This window comes from Jatropha curcas, chromosome 8 (genome assembly GCF_041381405.1).
Source record: "Jatropha curcas cultivar XTBG-Jc1 chromosome 8, XTBG_Jcur_1.0, whole genome shotgun sequence".
In the NCBI taxonomy this organism is placed as follows: Eukaryota; Viridiplantae; Streptophyta; class Magnoliopsida; order Malpighiales; family Euphorbiaceae; genus Jatropha; species Jatropha curcas.
This window is the reverse complement of record NC_143158.1, coordinates 14,262,977-14,280,309: the sequence shown is the minus strand read 5'-3', so window position 1 is coordinate 14,280,309 and position 17,333 is coordinate 14,262,977. Positions and strand designations below refer to the sequence as shown.

The 17,333-nt window shown below is 41.3% G+C and overlaps 1 long non-coding RNA gene across 1 annotated transcript; it reads right to left on the bottom strand.

Moving 5' to 3' along the window:
- Positions 1 to 11,618: 11,618 nt before the first annotated feature.
- LOC149494228 (uncharacterized) lies at positions 11,619 to 13,980 on the bottom strand. Its single transcript, XR_016322184.1, has 3 exons — positions 13,507 to 13,980; positions 13,307 to 13,376; positions 11,619 to 11,817 (listed from the first exon to the last, which is right to left on the bottom strand). It is a non-coding gene; the product is annotated as an uncharacterized LOC149494228 (long non-coding RNA).
- Positions 13,981 to 17,333: the final 3,353 nt, after the last annotated feature.

Here is a 17,333-nt window from a genome sequence, read left to right as displayed (position 1 = left end):
TTCCTTATTGTGGCTTCCCGGAGCCATTCCCCTGCCCGACTGCTAAGAAGATGCTGCCGGGGTTAGAAGTATTTGCCGATGTCTGGGGCAACGGGCCCGAAACCATCGCTAAACTGGAAATCGAAGACTTCATGCAGCCTAATCTCTTTGATGAGGTTGCAGTCATTACAGGAAATGATGGGAATCAAGACCTGCACAACTTGATCAAGCCGAACGAAGGGCCTCTCACCAACTGGTACGCCGAGGAGGAGCACACTGCTGATAAACCCCCTCCCGAGTCAAACCCAGCACCAGGGTCTGTAATCATGTCCTGTACTGAGTCTGAGTCTGATCCCGAGTCTGAAACCGAGTCAGAGTCCAGTTCCAGTTCTGAGTCGGCTGTGTCGGATCTAGAAGATCCAGATTTCAAACTTGATGTAACTTTTGAAGACGATTCTGTCATAATTAATAAAGGCCTGCAAATTCTTGATTACCCTGCGTGTCTATCTTTCCAAGCATTTCCAAGCAAAAATGATCAAATAAATGAAATAAAAAATGAAAAGGAAAAAATAATGATTGGCAAAGAAGAAAATGAACATACACACATGGCATCTGATTGCATGAACAGGGAACAGGTCAGTGAATGTTTGAAGAAATTTGCTGATTGCTTCATGTGGAAGGCGAGTGACATCACGGGAATTGACCCAGCAATAGTGGTGCACAAGATTCCAGTATATCCGGAAGCCAAACCAGTGAAACAAAAACTCAGAAGACTGAAGACGGAATGGTCCTTAAAATCAAGGAGGAGGTTGCCAAGCAGCTAGAGAATAAGTTCATAGAACCCATCGCCTACCCAACATGGTTAGCAAATATTGTGCCGGTGCCGAAGAAAGATGGTAAAGTCAGAATGTGTGTGGATTACCGGGATTTGAATAAAGCATGTCCGAAGGATGATTTCCCCCTGCCGCATATTGACTTGTTGGTGGACCGAATGGCCGGACACGAGATGGTCTCCTTGACCGATCTTGCTGTCGGATACAACCAAATAATGATGCATTGGCCAGACAAAGAGAAAACGGCATTCATCACAGAGTGGGGAACCTACTGCTATAGGGTCATGCCCTTCGGGCTCAAAAATGCCGGGGCAACCTATCAAAGAATGGAAACGACCATCTTTCACTACCTGATTCATAAGGAGGTGGAAGTGTATGTGGATGATATGGTGGTTAAGTCAAAAACAACCGAAGAACATACAACAGCACTTGAGAAGTTCTTCCTTAGACTTCGAAAGTATAATTTGAAGCTTAACCCGGCAAAATGTCTGTTTGGAGCCACATCCGGAGTATTTCTGGGGCATATGGTTAGTCGAAAGGGCATAGAGATTGACCCTTCGAAAGCCAAAGCCATCCTGGAGATGCCAGCACCAAAGACGGAAAAAGAAGTTCGGGGTTTCCTGGGGAGGCTACAGTACATCAGCCGGTTCATCAATCAATTGGCCGATACTTGTGGTCCGATTTTCAAATTACTCAGGAAAGGAGTAGCAGTCAAATGGAACGAGGATTGCCAGAAAGCTTTCGACCAAGTCAAGCAATATCTGCTGTCCCCACCAGTTTTACAACCACCAAGGCTAGGAAAGCCTTTGCTATTGTACCTATCAGTGACGGAAGAAGCTATGGGTGCAATGTTAGCTCAGCAGGCAGAAGATACAAGGGTAGAAAATGCCGTGTATTACCTCAGCAAGAGGATGCTAGAATACGAATTGAAATATAATAAAATAGAGAAGCTGTGTTTGGCTCTGGTCTGGGCATGTACAAAGCTGCAACATTACCTCTCGTCTTACACTACACACGTAATGTCTGAATCGAACCCCTTGAAATTCCTTATGGAAAGGCCGGTTCTTGACTGTAAGATGGCAAAGTGGGTATCGGTGCTTGCAGCTTATGACCTAAAATTTGTACAACGGAAGGCAGTAAAAGGCGGAGCCTTGGCTGACCAATTAGCAGAACTCCCGGTTGAAGACCAAATGCCGGAGGTGGAATTTCCTGATGAAGACTTGTTGAATTTGGAAAGAGAAGTCTGGGAGATGTACTTTGATGGAGCTTCAAACTACCATGGAAATGGGGTTGGTGTCGTATTCAAAACTCCTTGTGGAGAGTACGTCCCAATTGCAGTTAAACTAGACTTCGACTGTACCAATAATGAGGCCGAATACGAAGCCTGTATCAAGGGATTAGAAGCCGCCCTAGAAAAAGAAATAAAAATCCTTAGGGTTTTCGGAGATTCCAACCTGATAGTCTCCCAGGCTCTAAGGAAGTGGAAAATCAAGGAAGAGCGTTTGGTTCCTTACCTACAACGCTTAGACGGATTGGCTCAACAATTTGAGGAATTATCTTTTCACTACTTACCGCGAGCTAAAAATCAGTTTGCCGACGCACTGGCTACTTTAGCCTCCATGGTTAATATAGGGGGAGATCAAGTCATTCGACCTCTGACGGTTCGGCTACAGAAACAGCCGGCACATGTCATGAATCTAGTCGATGACAAGCCGTGGTTTTGGGATATACAGAATTATCTTCAGAATGAAGCCTACCCAGAGGGGTCTAACAAGACTGATCAACGGACGTTGAGACAGTTAGCATCTGGATATTTCCTTACTGAGGGAATTTTGTATAAAAGAAGTTGGAATGGCATGCACCTAAGGTGCGTTGATGAGGGAGAAGCTCAAGCCATCATGGATTCCTTACATAATGGAGAGTCCGGTCCACACATGCACGGGATAGCCTTGGCTCGAAAAATTATGAACCTGGGTTATTACTGGTCGACAATGAATGCAGATTGCGTGAGGCACACGCAGAAGTGCCATGAGTGTCAAATTTTTGCTAAACTGCAAAGACGACCTCCGGTCAATTTGAATCCCATCACTTCACCATGGCCTTTCGCAACTTGGGGCATAGACGTGATCGGAAAGATCCATCCAAAGGCTTCCAATGGCCATCAATTCATCCTGGTTGCTGTTGATTATTTCACTAAGTGGATTGAGGCAGCCTCCTATTCAGTTTTGAACGCCAAGAAAGTAGCACAGTTCGTTCGTACCAACATCCTTTGTCGGTATGGAACACCATTCGAGATCATCACTGATAACGGATCTCACTTTCAAAGTGAATTTTTGGAGCTACTAAAGCAAAAGGAGATTCAGCACCACAAGTCTTCGCCCTATCGTCCACAAACAAATGGGGCTGTGGAGGCTGCAAACAAGGCTATAAAAGTCATTTTACAGAAGACAGTTCAAAAGCATAGAGCTTGGCACGAACAGTTACCAAATGCCTTATGGGGATATAGGACTTCAATCAGAACGCCTACTGGGGTAACCCCGTATTCCTTAGTATATGGCATGGAAGCAGTGTTGCCTATTGAGCTGGAAGTTCAGTCGGCGAGGATCATCCGCGAAAGCCAAATCAGCGAAGCAGATTGGGTTGAGAATTATCATTTGCAACTCTTGGGTATGGATGAAAAGCGACTACGAGCAATCCACCAAACTCAAGTGTATCAAAGAAGAATGGCCCGGCATTTCAATAAAAAGGTCAAAGACCGGAAACTGGAAGAGGGTTGTTTGGTCCTAAAGGAAATTAGACAGCCAATCATAGACCCACGTGGGAAGTTTCGTCCTCATTGGGCTGGACCCTATGTGTTGAAGAAGATGCTATCTGGCGGAGCCGTCATCTTGACTGATTTGGATGGTTTGGAATTCACAAATCCATGTAATTTAGATCAGTTGAAAAGATATTTTGTGTAATTGTAATCATTTGCATAATGTAAAACGAACTACATTAGACCTGATTCTCTTCGGAAAAAAGAAATTATGTATCGGAGATATGTAGGCAGCCCTCATTGGGCGCGGTCTAAACATTAATAAAAAAAAAACATTTCATAATTCTTTTTTCTTTGCCAATAATAAAAAAAGGAGAAGAAAAAGAAAAAAGAGAAAGAAAGAAAAACCCGCTAAGCCGAAAACCCGAAAGGGCGGCTTAGGCAAAAGTCGGGGTAGCTCGCTAAGTTGAAAACCCAAAAGGGCGGCTTAGGCAAAAATTAGAGCTTTAAATAAATAAATAAAGTTGGGAAATGCTTGGAAAGCTTGAAAGACAAATGACATTCATAATTCAAGCAAGCAGTTCAAATCAAGCAGAAAGCAAAAGAGTCCAAAAAAAAAAAAAAGTCTAAACCAAAGTCTCAAGTAAAAAGCCAAAAAAGGCAAAGCATACATCCAGAAATAAACCCAAAGTCCAAGCAAGAAAAAATCATAAGTCTATAGAAGTCTAGGTATCCCGCCGCCTCCGTGGAGCGGCATCCTCTGAGTCTTCTACCGAACCAGCCTTGCCTGTCCGAGGAGCCAGCACAATCTCCTCACCAGTCCCAACCTCATCCTCGGCATCAGCCTGAACCCAACCTTCGAGTACGCTCAGCAGTGCAGTCCTCCGTGGTCTCTCAATTGGCCAGACAGTAGTAATGAACCAGGCCCGGTACTCGAGAGAAGTCTGAACGCTGGTAGGATCAGGTAAAGGTCTAACCATACGGTGATCTCTAACCCAAGCTTTAAGAACAGCTCGGGTAACACCAGCAGTAATCGCAGAATCAGCTGAAATGTCATCCATAATAGGGACAGTCTGATCTATCCCTATCTGCCTCAGAACGCGCGAAGCGCAGTACCAAGTACAGTGTGTGAGGCCTAGGAGGTAAACCCGAGAATGGCGGAAGCTGACCTGAATAAAGCAGTTGATATTGTACCAAGGGACGAACCACAGTATCTCATTTGGACCCAATTCAACCAGCCATGAAGTCCATGTCTCAGTAGAAGGGTGGGAGAGCAAGATTTTCCGCATGCGATATTGAGAAGGATTGTAAGGAAGGGAGGTTGGAGCAGCCACTACTTGAAGGTGATCCCTCAACCAAACCTGAATAATGGATCTTTTCCGTTATAAGAAAAAAGAAGAGGAAGAAGAAGAATGAGGTAGGATAATAGAAAAATACCTGGAGAATGATGGGGGAAACAGTCCAATCGTCAAACCCTAAAGCAGCTCTGTCAAGACTTCTAATGGTCTCAGCCAGCACAATACCGCCAATGCAACCCATATCCTCCATCTGCCAAACCATAGGGCAAAGCCGCAAGTCTCCAAAACCCGGGTCACGGTTGAATAAGAAACCAGCCAACAAGCAAAAAACCAGGGCCCGCATCCTCAGCCTCATCCGGTCAGGATCGTCCAAGCAAGTCTCTGAGAATTCATCAATCAGGGGCAGCAGAATCGCCTTCTGGTCATCCACAATCATAGCCCTAGCCTGTGGCCGGCTAAACCGAAACAAGTTCTCAAATGACTTAACATACCCAACTTTCACCTCGTGCCTAACCAAGGGAGCATTGGGATCACACCCTATAATCGCACAAAATTCCTCAAAGAGAGGGCACATTTCCTCCATCATAGCCCCAAACCGGAAAACGTGAGCCTCAGGATCCCAAAATCTAATACAGGCTCGCACAAAGTCCCAGTCAACTACTACGCCCCTAAGAGTGATAACAGGGGAAATTCCGTACCTCCCCAAATTGATCTTTTCAACTTTGGAGAGACTCCTGGTCCAGCTATGCATGCTATGATTGTAAAAGGGATTCATGTTTCTTATTTATTTATCCTTCCTGTTTTTATTTTTTTAAAAAAAATAATAATAATAATAATGATAATAATAAATAAAAAAAAATAAAAAAAAGGGAGGGAAGAGAGAGAACTGACCTAAATAGTTGTTTAAGCGCAGTGTTTGAGAGTCAGAATGAAAGGAAAAGGGGCTGGAAACAGCCTTTTTATTAAGAAAGTCGCGCCTAAGGGTGGCTGCCCGCGCCCTCTGAGGCGGGTATGCCCGCCCAGGAAGGGCGGGCACGCCCGCTCAGCGTGGGCGGACATGCCCGCCCAGATAGGGTGGGCACGCCCGCCCAGCGTGGGCGGACATGCCCGCCCACCTAGGGCGGGCACGCCCGCCCAGCGTGGGCGCACATGCCCGCCTAGCGTGGGCGGACATGCCCGCCCAGCTAGGGCGGGCACGCCCGCCCAGCGTGGGCGGACATGCCCGCCCAGCTAGGGCGGGCACGCCCGCCCAGCGTGGGCGGACATGCCCGCCCAGCTAGGGCGGGCACGCCCGCCCAGCGTGGGCGGACATGCCCGCCCAGCTAGGGCGGGCACGCCCGCCCAGCGTGGGCGCCCATGCCCGCCCGGCCAAGGCAGGCATAAAAAAAAAAAAAAAAAAAAAAAAAAAAAAAAAAAAAAAACAACAACAAAAAAAAACAAAAAAAAAGAAACAAAGTTTGTACCTTTTTTTTTTTTTTTTCTCTTTCTGCTCAAATCTCATGCATACATATTGTCAAGTATTAATCAAGTGCAGGTACAAACAAGTTGAGTACAGAAATACAGGTCAAGATTCAATACAGGAAAATAAAGAGGGAAAGAAAGTAAAGGAAAGCAAAGAAATCTAGCAACCATCAGCGGCGAGACCTCCTCCGCCTCTGGTCGTCAAAAGCCTGCAGTGTCCAAGCTGAAGTTAGTTCCTCTTGCATTCCAAGGATTAGCTCCATCATCTGACGGATCAAGCCGTCAGGAACCTGGAAATCGCACAAAAATACAAAGTCAATGTACAAATCTCTTATGAATCTTTTTTATGAGAGATTTACCAGTCATTACCTCATTAATGTTATCAGGAGGAAGAGCCAGGTGATTCACACGGTCCAGGGATACCTCCCTAAGAGACGAAGTACCCTCAGGAGTGTAATAGGAAATGCTGTATGGAAGGTGCAAGTTGGCCAAGCCCGGATGGACAGGCCTGGTAGCCTCTGAAATAGCCTGGGGAATCCTGAAGGCACCAACCAAATGACTAGGGCCAGCTCGAGACGGACCCTCCACCGGAGTAGAAGAAGAAGGCTGGGCCACAGGCCTCCTCCTTGGAGTCCTGGCCGAAGAACCAGAAGCCCGAGAGGAACGGGTGCCAAGCGGCTGGGAAGGAGTCGACCTCGGGAGACTGTCGAACCTGGAGCCGATGGGCCGCATCAGAAACACCTGGCAGAATTCGTCATAATCTCCACCTTGGATCAATTCCATGTACGGGATACCCTCAGTATGGACATCTGTAAGAACCATCTGTTTGCCCGCTCGCATGTCCTCAGGAGGAGGAAGAGGAACCGAGCGGCAGCCCCTAACCTGGAAGTTCACTCGCTCACCCAGGTAATAACGTCTCAGAACAGGATGTGATAAGACAAACCGTCGCCGAGACAGAGCCTCTGATCGCCTGACGTGGGGATCCGCCTCAATCCAATGTTGGAGTCGGGTGCCCATCGCCCCTACTTCAACCTATGTAAAAGAAGCAAATGTGTTAATAAATCCTTTTTTTATTTTTTATTTTTCACACAACCAAGAGAAATTAGGAATGCACTCGCCTGCCCTATGGAACAAGTATCGAAGAAGCTCCGCAGATCTCCCAAAGACTGCCGGCGTAGAACAGACTGTTGGTTAGCTCGGTACCATCTCCAAGCTAAAGGTACCAACCCTAGCCCAAGATCAGTACGGGTCAGCTCAGGGCGGATAGAGGGGAAATACTCGAAGGCCCAAGTCTGCACAAGGAAGGAAAGGATTAATAATAAAAAAGGGGGCACAGAATGAGGATATGTTCTTTACATTACCTCCCAGAAATAGTAGGTCCCACTGAGCCTGCAGTGGCCTCGACTCATATCGCACATATCATCATACATGCGGCTCAGAATAGCACCAGCCCAGTCATACTCAGAGAGGTGGGCCAAGTCCTCCAAACTCCTCAGTATAGAGGGATTAAACTTCTCTTTTCTGTTAGACCAGAAAGACGAAGCAAACAGCAGCAGCAGAGTGAATCTAGCTACCTGAGTCGCTGTTAGCTCTCCCTGTCTATGACGAGCATAAATGCTAGGAGCTTGGGAGGATAACCAGTGCCTCGAAACACTCAGATCGGGGGAGGAATGGCTGGGTCTAACAATCCGGGGAAGATCAATCCCTATCAGCTCCGTCATTCGGTCGGGGGTAACCGCAGTCCTCCAATCGTCATACAGCTCGATCGGCTGAGTACCAAAAGGAATCCCAGAAATCAATGAAAAGTCAGTTGGGGTCATCGTCATCTCGCCCCAAGAGAAGTGGAAAGTGTTGGTGGTGTCCCACCATCTCTCAGCCAACGCGCCCAGTAAACTTTTGTAATTCTGCCTACCCAGCTCGAGATTTCTTAAGAAGCCCAGGTGAGAGGGGTCAATGATGGCTCCGACCGGGTTATTAGGATCAAGTATGTCAAATGGGATCTCAGCAATAGAGGACTCGCCCACGTCCAGCCTAATGTATGCGTCCTAGAAGGTAAAACAGTTTAAGGTTATCCTTTGGTTCCTAACTAAAAGATATCCTAATCCTCCCCCAGTACCATACTAATAAAAGTGGTGAGATTCAATCACGATTTGGCCTAAGGCCCAAAAAATCACGATTTGGCCTAAGGCCCAAAAAATCATAATTTGGCCTAAGGCCCAAAAAAAAAAAATCACGATTTGGTCTAAGGCCCAAAAAATCACGATTTGGCTTAGGGCCCAAAAAATCATAATTTGGCCTAAGGCCCAAAAAAAATTCACACTTGGCCTAAGGCCCAAAAATACAGAAGCGAAGGGAGCTTACTTGGGCAAAGACGCCGGTCATGGAAGCATGATTGTCAGCGTCCGCCGTAAGATTGGCATCGTCCACAGAAATTCCCAGAGATTCCAGGAAATCCTCACCGCTGCTATGGCTTGGGGAAGCCATGATGAGAAAGTTGAGAGAATTTGAGAGAGCTCTTTTGATTTGGAGGGTGGAGAATGAATGAAGTAATGAGTTTTTGAGCTATTTATAAGCAAATAGCCAAGAGGCGGGTCTTTTGGACGCGTCCGATTTTCGCCTCCAAAATTTGTGTTTCAGATAACCACCGACTCCCATAAATCATTTTTATGATAGTCAGTGGGGGGCAACTGTGAATACTCAAATTTTGAGGCTCAAAGAGCCTTTTTTTTTTCCGGACTGCAAACGGTCCGGTCGGACCGGAGGTCATTCAAAAAAGTTCACCGAAAGTGTGCCTATATGGTACTTGAAATGTCCGAAATATTACGAGGATCACGGAACTGGTCTCGGAATATTTTTCGGAGGTCCGGAACTCCCGGAAAAGCCTCCGGAATAATAAGGAGAAAAGGCACTCATGCCCGCCCAGCATGGGCGGGCACACCCGCCCATCTTGGGCGGACACGCCCGCCCAGCTTGGGCGGACACGCCCGCCCAAGGCAGGCGGGCATGCCCGCCCATCTTGGGCGGACACGCCCGCCCAGCATAGGCGGGCACGCCCGCACAAGCTAGGCGGGCATGCCCGCCCATCCTGGGCGGACATGCCCGCCCAAGCCAGGCGGGCATGCCCGCCCAGACCAGGCGGGCACGCCCGCCCTCGAGGGCGGGCATGGGCGCCCGGGATCACGTTTTTTCCTATAAAAGCAGCCCCGGTGCTCCTTTTTTACTCACTCAGTCTGTGTTGACGGACGCTCCTTCTCCCTACGCTCTTTGCGATTCTTTACCGCTTTCTTGCATATTTTAATTTTAGTTTTATTTTTTATTGTGATACTTGGTCACTTAAAATTAAATTAAAATTAATTCCCTTAACGAGGAGCTTAACCTGGAGTTAAGAAGTGGTCGTCGATTAAATCAGGTATGTAAATTAAAACTCTGCCTATTTAATTTTTAGCACTTCATACATACTTCTTCTTCTACTCCTAACAACTCTATAACTACATAAATACATTCATATCATCACTAGGCAAATAAAATGCCTCGATTAAATAAAATTAGGCTAAATGCCCGGTTAACCAATAATCGTGGTATTAAAGCCTAGATCCGACAATATTGGCTTAAAATACCTAGTTAATTAAATGGCTATGGTATAGTTGCCTTTATTTCGGACAGTCCAAGCTTAAGTCCAATTAATCAATAATTGTGACTAAAAAAGCTTTAATTAAATCAATCACATTTTGGCAACAAATTGCCTATGGTTAATCATTCGCTTTTGGCAAACAAATTGCCTATAAGTGAAATTAATCTCTTTCTTAGCGACAAATCGCTTAAATCACAACTTTTGGCTAAAAGCCTTCAAACCATTGCTTTTGACAAATAAATTGTCTTAAAGTAATCAATTTTGGCGACAATCGCCCAATCATCAACTTTTGGCAATGAATTGCCTAAGTCAACTTCTTTTTGGCACAAATGCCTTAATCATTTTTGGCGACAAATCGCCTAACCAATTTTTGGCAATAAATTGCCTAAATCACCCTTTTTGGCTAAAAGCCATTAAAATCAACATTTTAGGCATCAAATGCCTAAAACATCAAATCAATCAATTCTTTGGCAAAATGCCTAAACAAAATGCACGAAGCATACACACACTCATGCATTAAGCATACCCATTCAAAGCCCTTCAAAGAAGGCCTATCGAACTACGTCGACTTTGATCTTCCATTCAAACGGAAGTACGTAGGCACGTTTGGGATTTAACCCCGAGCGGCAAGTCAAAATCACATAAACATTTTATTTGGTCCAATCACATCATTTACCTTGCAAAGCATTCAAGCAGTCATTCATGGTTAGTTTATCAGCATGACATAGTCTCGGGATCCATCTCGGGTTTGCACACCATGCTTTAGACATTGGGTAATTAATCTAGTAACTAGGTTAATTAAAATTGGAGTCACTTAGGGTTTTTTCCTAGTTTACCCTGAAATAATTAAACAAGGTGGCGACTCACATATCACGTGCATTTCTTCCTTAGTCATATACATCACATGCCTATGTGTTTTTGGGGGAGGGGTTCACACCCTGATTAGGCCCCGCAGGATCCACAGTACTACAACCGAGGCACGCACTGCATCGGAACCCAGAATGCCACCAGCGACACCACCAGCTGGCATATCACCCTCTACCATAGCACCCTCTGGAGGGGCATAACTATCCACCTCCTCATCCGGCAAGTTCTGAGACATCACTAAACACCTACAAAGACCAGCAGAGTCGCATCAGAGAGAAATTCCCACAACAGACTAATATGGCATGTATTTAACTTAAATCACTTATATCATTAATCCAAAGCGGATAAACTCTCATGCCAAATCATATCTCCTAGAATCGTCTAAACCTATGCTCTGATACCAAAAATTGTAACACCCACCGACCAATCCCAAAGAACCAGACGGTGGATGCCACAATCAGTGCCGGAGCACCATCTTATTTCACTATAAAAGCTAGATCACAAATTAGAAGTGGTTAAATTTTCATAAGGAGGCAAGTAATTACCAGTTTTTTTTTTATTATTAATTTTTATTTTTTTTACAAAAATAATGTTTAAGAAAATTCCTACGAAAATTTCGCAAGAGTTTCCCCTAAAAATTTACTTGCCACACAAAGAAAATATACACACTTCCAATTTTTTGTTTTGAACCCCCAAACCTCCAATTCAACAACATACTACAAGCACTTCTAAATATCCATCAATATACGCATAATATTCGAAACACATTCTTTTCAAGGAATCTCTAATCATCATACACCAAAAATATAATAAGGTGTTATTTCTTTAAATAATCATAACTCTTAATACATGACAAACTTATTATATCCAACGTTCACAACACAATATTTATATACATGCCAAAAATCACCATTTACAAAATATCCTACCCAAGATGTGATATCTACTCTGATGCTCGTCCTCTGGTCTTGAAGAACACCCTCCGCTCCTAACCTGCGCGTGATAAAAATCAACGCGCTGAGTGGAAGACTCAGTGGTGCTAAATAACCAACAATTTAATTAACAATAGCCAAGGCAAAACTTAAATTACTCAACTATATAAATACCGAAATCGCATTCATTTAATTCAAATACTTTGAAAGCAATGAGAAGATTATAAATACAAATATGTCTTCATTCTTTTATAGCAACAATAAAATTTCATTTTTCGTTAAGGCTCATACTCATACAGAATGAACATAAGCAGATTTGATCGTGGCCTATGTTAGCGCCACCCCCATCACATACTCGTGGCCTATGAAAGCACCACCGTGGCCTATGAAAGCACCACCCCCATCACACAATCGTGGCCTATGAAAGCACCACCCCATCACACAAATAAGCGCGTCCGCCTATTTATAAGGGCTGATAACCCTAGCATATGATCATAGCTTCACAATAAGAAAATCCATCTCATCATACTACGTCTCAATCATGTATAGTAGAGCCTAAATCAAAAGCATTCTTTCACAAAAGCAATAATTCTTAATCAAAACCTCTTCATTTAATACTCATCAGTTCAAATATTTTACTCAAAACACTATAAATGTATATATACTTAATATAATATAAAAGTACATAAATCAAGAACTTTTCAGCATTGTTATAAACTTGACCTTTGCTGGGTTTTTAACACATAATTTGAGTTATGGGTCTCCAAATTGAATGAAATTAGATTCATTAGAAAGCTAAGCCAAAATACTACAAATGTTCAGAAGGGACCACAGCCCAGATCAAAGAGTAAGATAGCAAAAAAAAAAACTCAGAACACAGACCAACAGATCAAACCTGATTCAGCAGAACCAAGTCCAATGTTTCTTGAATTCCTACTTCACCAAACACTCAAATGAAACCAATCCAGAACGAGAGAATTTTCAAGACACAGGGCAACAACTTTTATGAATAACTCAGAACCTAATCATGTCATTATAGTGGTCAAAATGGGCACTCAATTGAGTAATACCTGGAGCCTGTCACAACAGAGTCAGTTTGGGTGTTGTAGCCATAAGTTGAGCTATGTATCTCCAAATTGGACACAAGAAGATGGGTTGGAAAGACAAGAAGTAAAGCTAAAACGTTTATGATGAACATAAGACGTTATTTGGCCATTTGTGTGGTCAAAATGGACAATGATTTCGGATATACTGGTAAGACACCATAACAGAACCAGTTTTGGTATTTAAATCATAAGTTGAGCTACAAGTACTGGAATTAGACATAAAAATATGTTTTGGAAAGCTAAGAAATAGAGCTGAAACGTTCATGAAGAAGTCAGAAACAGATGGGGAGTATAAAGGGGTCGAAAATGAGTTCTAATCTCACGGCAGAACATATCTAACATGAATTCAGCAAGTTAACCAATACATACAAAATTCCCAAAATTCATTCAAAAGCCTAATCATGTAAAAACAACTTAAACAAGTGAAAGTATAATTGCACTAACCTTCAAACCAAGCTTTAACAAGCTCAAGCTTTGGTCTTGCCCTTATCCTTGGTGGAAGGCTCTCCACCCTCTACATGTAAGACACTCAAAATCAAACAAAGAAAACACAAACAAAAGAAGAAGTGGAGCATGATTTAGCATGTATATGCTAAAGAAAACTCTAAACCCCAACATAAATACCTTATCCTAAAATCACTTACCAAGTAGGGAAAATCACCAAATTCCTTGAAATTAGTCACCAAATATTACTTCTCTAGCTTCAATCTCTAATATGTCTTAATTAACTCAAGTTGTATGGGTGATTTTGATGTGTTTACTAAGGAAAAATTGAAGAAGAAGAAGAAGAAGAAAAAGAAGAAGAAGAAGAAGAAGAAGAAGAAGACGTAGGAAAAGAAGAAGAAGGATAGTGTTGCCCAAATAATGGAGGTGATAATGATTTACTCCATAAAAATTGGATGGCTAGGATTGAATGTAAATCTAATCTAATGGCTACAAATATTCTCCAAATTAAATTCCTTCAAAATATTATGTAACACAACAAAATTCTCAAATTTACTCCATAAAAATAATTCTTCGAAGTTCCTTAATTAATCTAACACCATTTCAAATTTCATCCACACAACTATTGCCTCTAATTTCCTTCATTAATATCACACCTTAAGTCACTACGCACTAATTCTCTAAAATTCTCCAAAAATATTCATTACTTACTTTCTACCCATAAAAACCATGCATGCATGCTCCAAAAATGTGATAGAACCTATTACCTATATATAATAATTTTTCTGGACAAAAATAATACCGACTCCCGGACCGATAGTAGTATGCACAGACAGATAAACTACTATTGCAATACAGGAAAAATAGGGCGTTACAATATATATATATATATATATATATATATATATATATATATATATATATATATTACCAACAAAAATAAGGACAATTATAAAAACAAAGACTAAAGACTAATTACAACAAAAACAAAACAAAGACTAAAGACTAAAGACTAAAGACTAAAGACTTTGAAAACAAAAGACTTATGCTTTTTAATTTTTATCGTATATAAACTTTAAGGATAAAGACTTTAAGACTTGATTTTAAACAAAGACTAAGACTTGATTTTAAACAAAGACTAAGACTAATGACTAATGACTTTAAAGTAGACTAAAGTCTTACAAGTCATATATATGTAGAGAGCTAAGATTATTACTAGGATTTAAATAAATACAGATACAAATATTTAAAGATAAATTATAACTGTGAACTAAAATACTATGATTAATTGGGTTTATATGAATACTTATATAATTCATTAAATATGACTTTACTTCAGAATTAACATACAGTTTACACAATATTTCTGATGTGGAAGATCAGACTAAGCTGCATCCACAGAGCATACTTATAACAAATTTAATCAACAATTTAGCACAAAGGTTTAGGGTTCCTGCAACCTTAACCTGGGATCCCCAGAATTAAGTCAGATTGTGGAGGGAGAAGAGAAAGGTGCCGTAAACACGGACTTATATTCGTAGCAGTTTAAGATAAAATACAAACTTTATTTGTTTACAAAATATAAATACAAGATTTAAAACTTACAAGAGTTTTAGATTTAGACTTTCTCCAACTTGAACGCTTACAGCTTGAACTAGGAGCGAAGAAGGAGAGAGGGATTATGGTTAATTTAACTAAAAACTAAACTTATGCCTTCACATGGGGAGAGGCTCCCTTTATAAAGAAAAAACAAAGAATCTTCTTTCCTGTAGACTGTTTATTTTTTACTGTTGATGCACATTACTCTGTTTACCACGGAATTTTACTGTAGAGAAATAGTGCTTGGTCGGCCATTGGAGCTTGCCTTTTACTGTAGAGACACGTGAAGGAATAAGGTTCCTTCTGCCTTTTAATCAGATGAGGACGAAGTGTCCTTCTTTTTCTTTTCTTTTCTTTTCACTTTGCTTTTTTGTTTTAACTTTGCTTTTCCTTTTTCTTTTTTGTCAGTTTTACTTTTTACTATTATTGATTGAAGAATATCATCATTGCTATCTTTACTTGAAACAAGGGAAGATGATGATGTTGACGAAGATGAGGACGCCATGTCTGCCCATTTGGCTTTGCCTTTAAGACTGGGTTTGGATGACGATTTATCTGAAGAGACTGTTGTCGGTTTACTTGATGAGGGTTTTATTGGAGAATCTGAACCTGTGGAAAGCTGCTGGAACATTTCCTGGCAAATTCTTTTATACTCATCAGGTGTTTTAGCCGCTGCTAACCTGGCTTGACACTGTGCTTTTTGGATTCCAAATGTAGGTTGATCCTTTAAAGCAAGAGTTGTAGCATAGGTTAATGCAGGTGTACCAGAAAGTTTAGTTCTAATCCATTGATCGATTTTAAGTTCAGTGGTAGAGTTTTTGAAAGAGCCCCACCATTTAATCTTGTGTCGTTTTACCAACATAGGAATTTGAGTTCCTATGGCATACTGAGTGTCCAAATACCATTGATATACCCAGGGCGTAAAGAAGGCCATACAATAGTACATTAAGGATGGAATATGGGCTTCTTCAGGTCTAGGTTTATAATGGGCTTTAAAGTACTGATATAAAGAGATGATAGGAGGAGGGAGAATATCATTGGATAAACCCCTTGTTTGCCACCATTTTTTAAACCAGTTTGGAATCTTTAAATCAGTACGAAAAGACTGATCAAAATAAATTAACCACGAATGAGTAGATTTTGAATATAGAAAACTTTTTCCCATGCTTCTTTATAGTCAAAATAATTATAAGTAGTACTATGCACATGCTTATATAAAACTTTGAATTTTACTGGAGTATAAAGGGATGGAGCAGGCCAATCTTTAGGATGAATGACTCTTTGGATTTTTATGGAAGAGTACAAAATAATAGATTTATTTTTAGGATCAAAATTATGTTTAATTTTTACAGAGTCAGTATCAAGTAAGATATTATGATAATGTTCCTGAGGTTTTGAAAGATCATTTGGAGTAAAATACCAATCCTCAGGGTAATAGTGTTTTAAAATTGACCAAGGATTAATATTATTATACCCATCCTCGATCTCAATTTCATAATCAAAAATATTTTTAACAAACCATTTATGTATACTTTGAGGAGTATACTAGATTTTTGGCAAATCCACAGCCATCAACGGATTTGATAAGTCTTTACTGTCTACCGTTTGAGACAGACTAGCCATACCATGAACGGGTACGATCGTTTTAAGTTTAGAAGACATACCTGCATCCTCTGTGGAAGAAGATGCTATACCTTGCAACGCCTTTAAAACTTCAGGAGATTGACTAAGTTGTTCAATCCATTTTTGAAGATCTTTAGAGGTTTTAGTGTTTAAAGTGGGGGTTTTAGTGAGGTCTTCGAAATGCTCGGAAAGAGCTTTAGTGGGTGAGTCAGAGTCCTCTTTAACGGCTTTACCCTTGTCCTTTTTCTTTCCCATTGTGCTGTAAGAATTCGCGAGTAAGAAAGTCTGGAATATTATTTTTATTACCAGGAATAAATTCAATATCAAAATCAAAAACACTTAATAATGCTTGCCATCTTGCAAAAATTTGTTTAGAGGCAAGATTTTTAACATCTTTTTGTAAAACATCTTTAGCAGATTGACAATCAATACGTAATAAAAATTTTTGGTTTAATAAATCAGACTGAAATTTATTTATACATATTACTATACTCAAAATTTCTTTTTTAATAGTGGAGTAGTTAAGTTGAGCGGGGGTCCAATGGCCTGAAGTGTATTGGATTATACGCTTTTTACCATCAAGTTGTTGCTTTAAAATACCACCATATCCTATATCCGAAGCATCAGTTTCAACAATTTAAATGCTGTAGGATTAGGGATATATAGATAAGGGATTTCTTTTACTAAAGATTTTATCTTTTGAACTAATTGAGTATGCTTTTCCGTCCAAGGATGAGGATTTTTACATAATCTATCATGCAATGGTTTTATCATGCAATTTAGATTAGGATAAAAATAAATAACA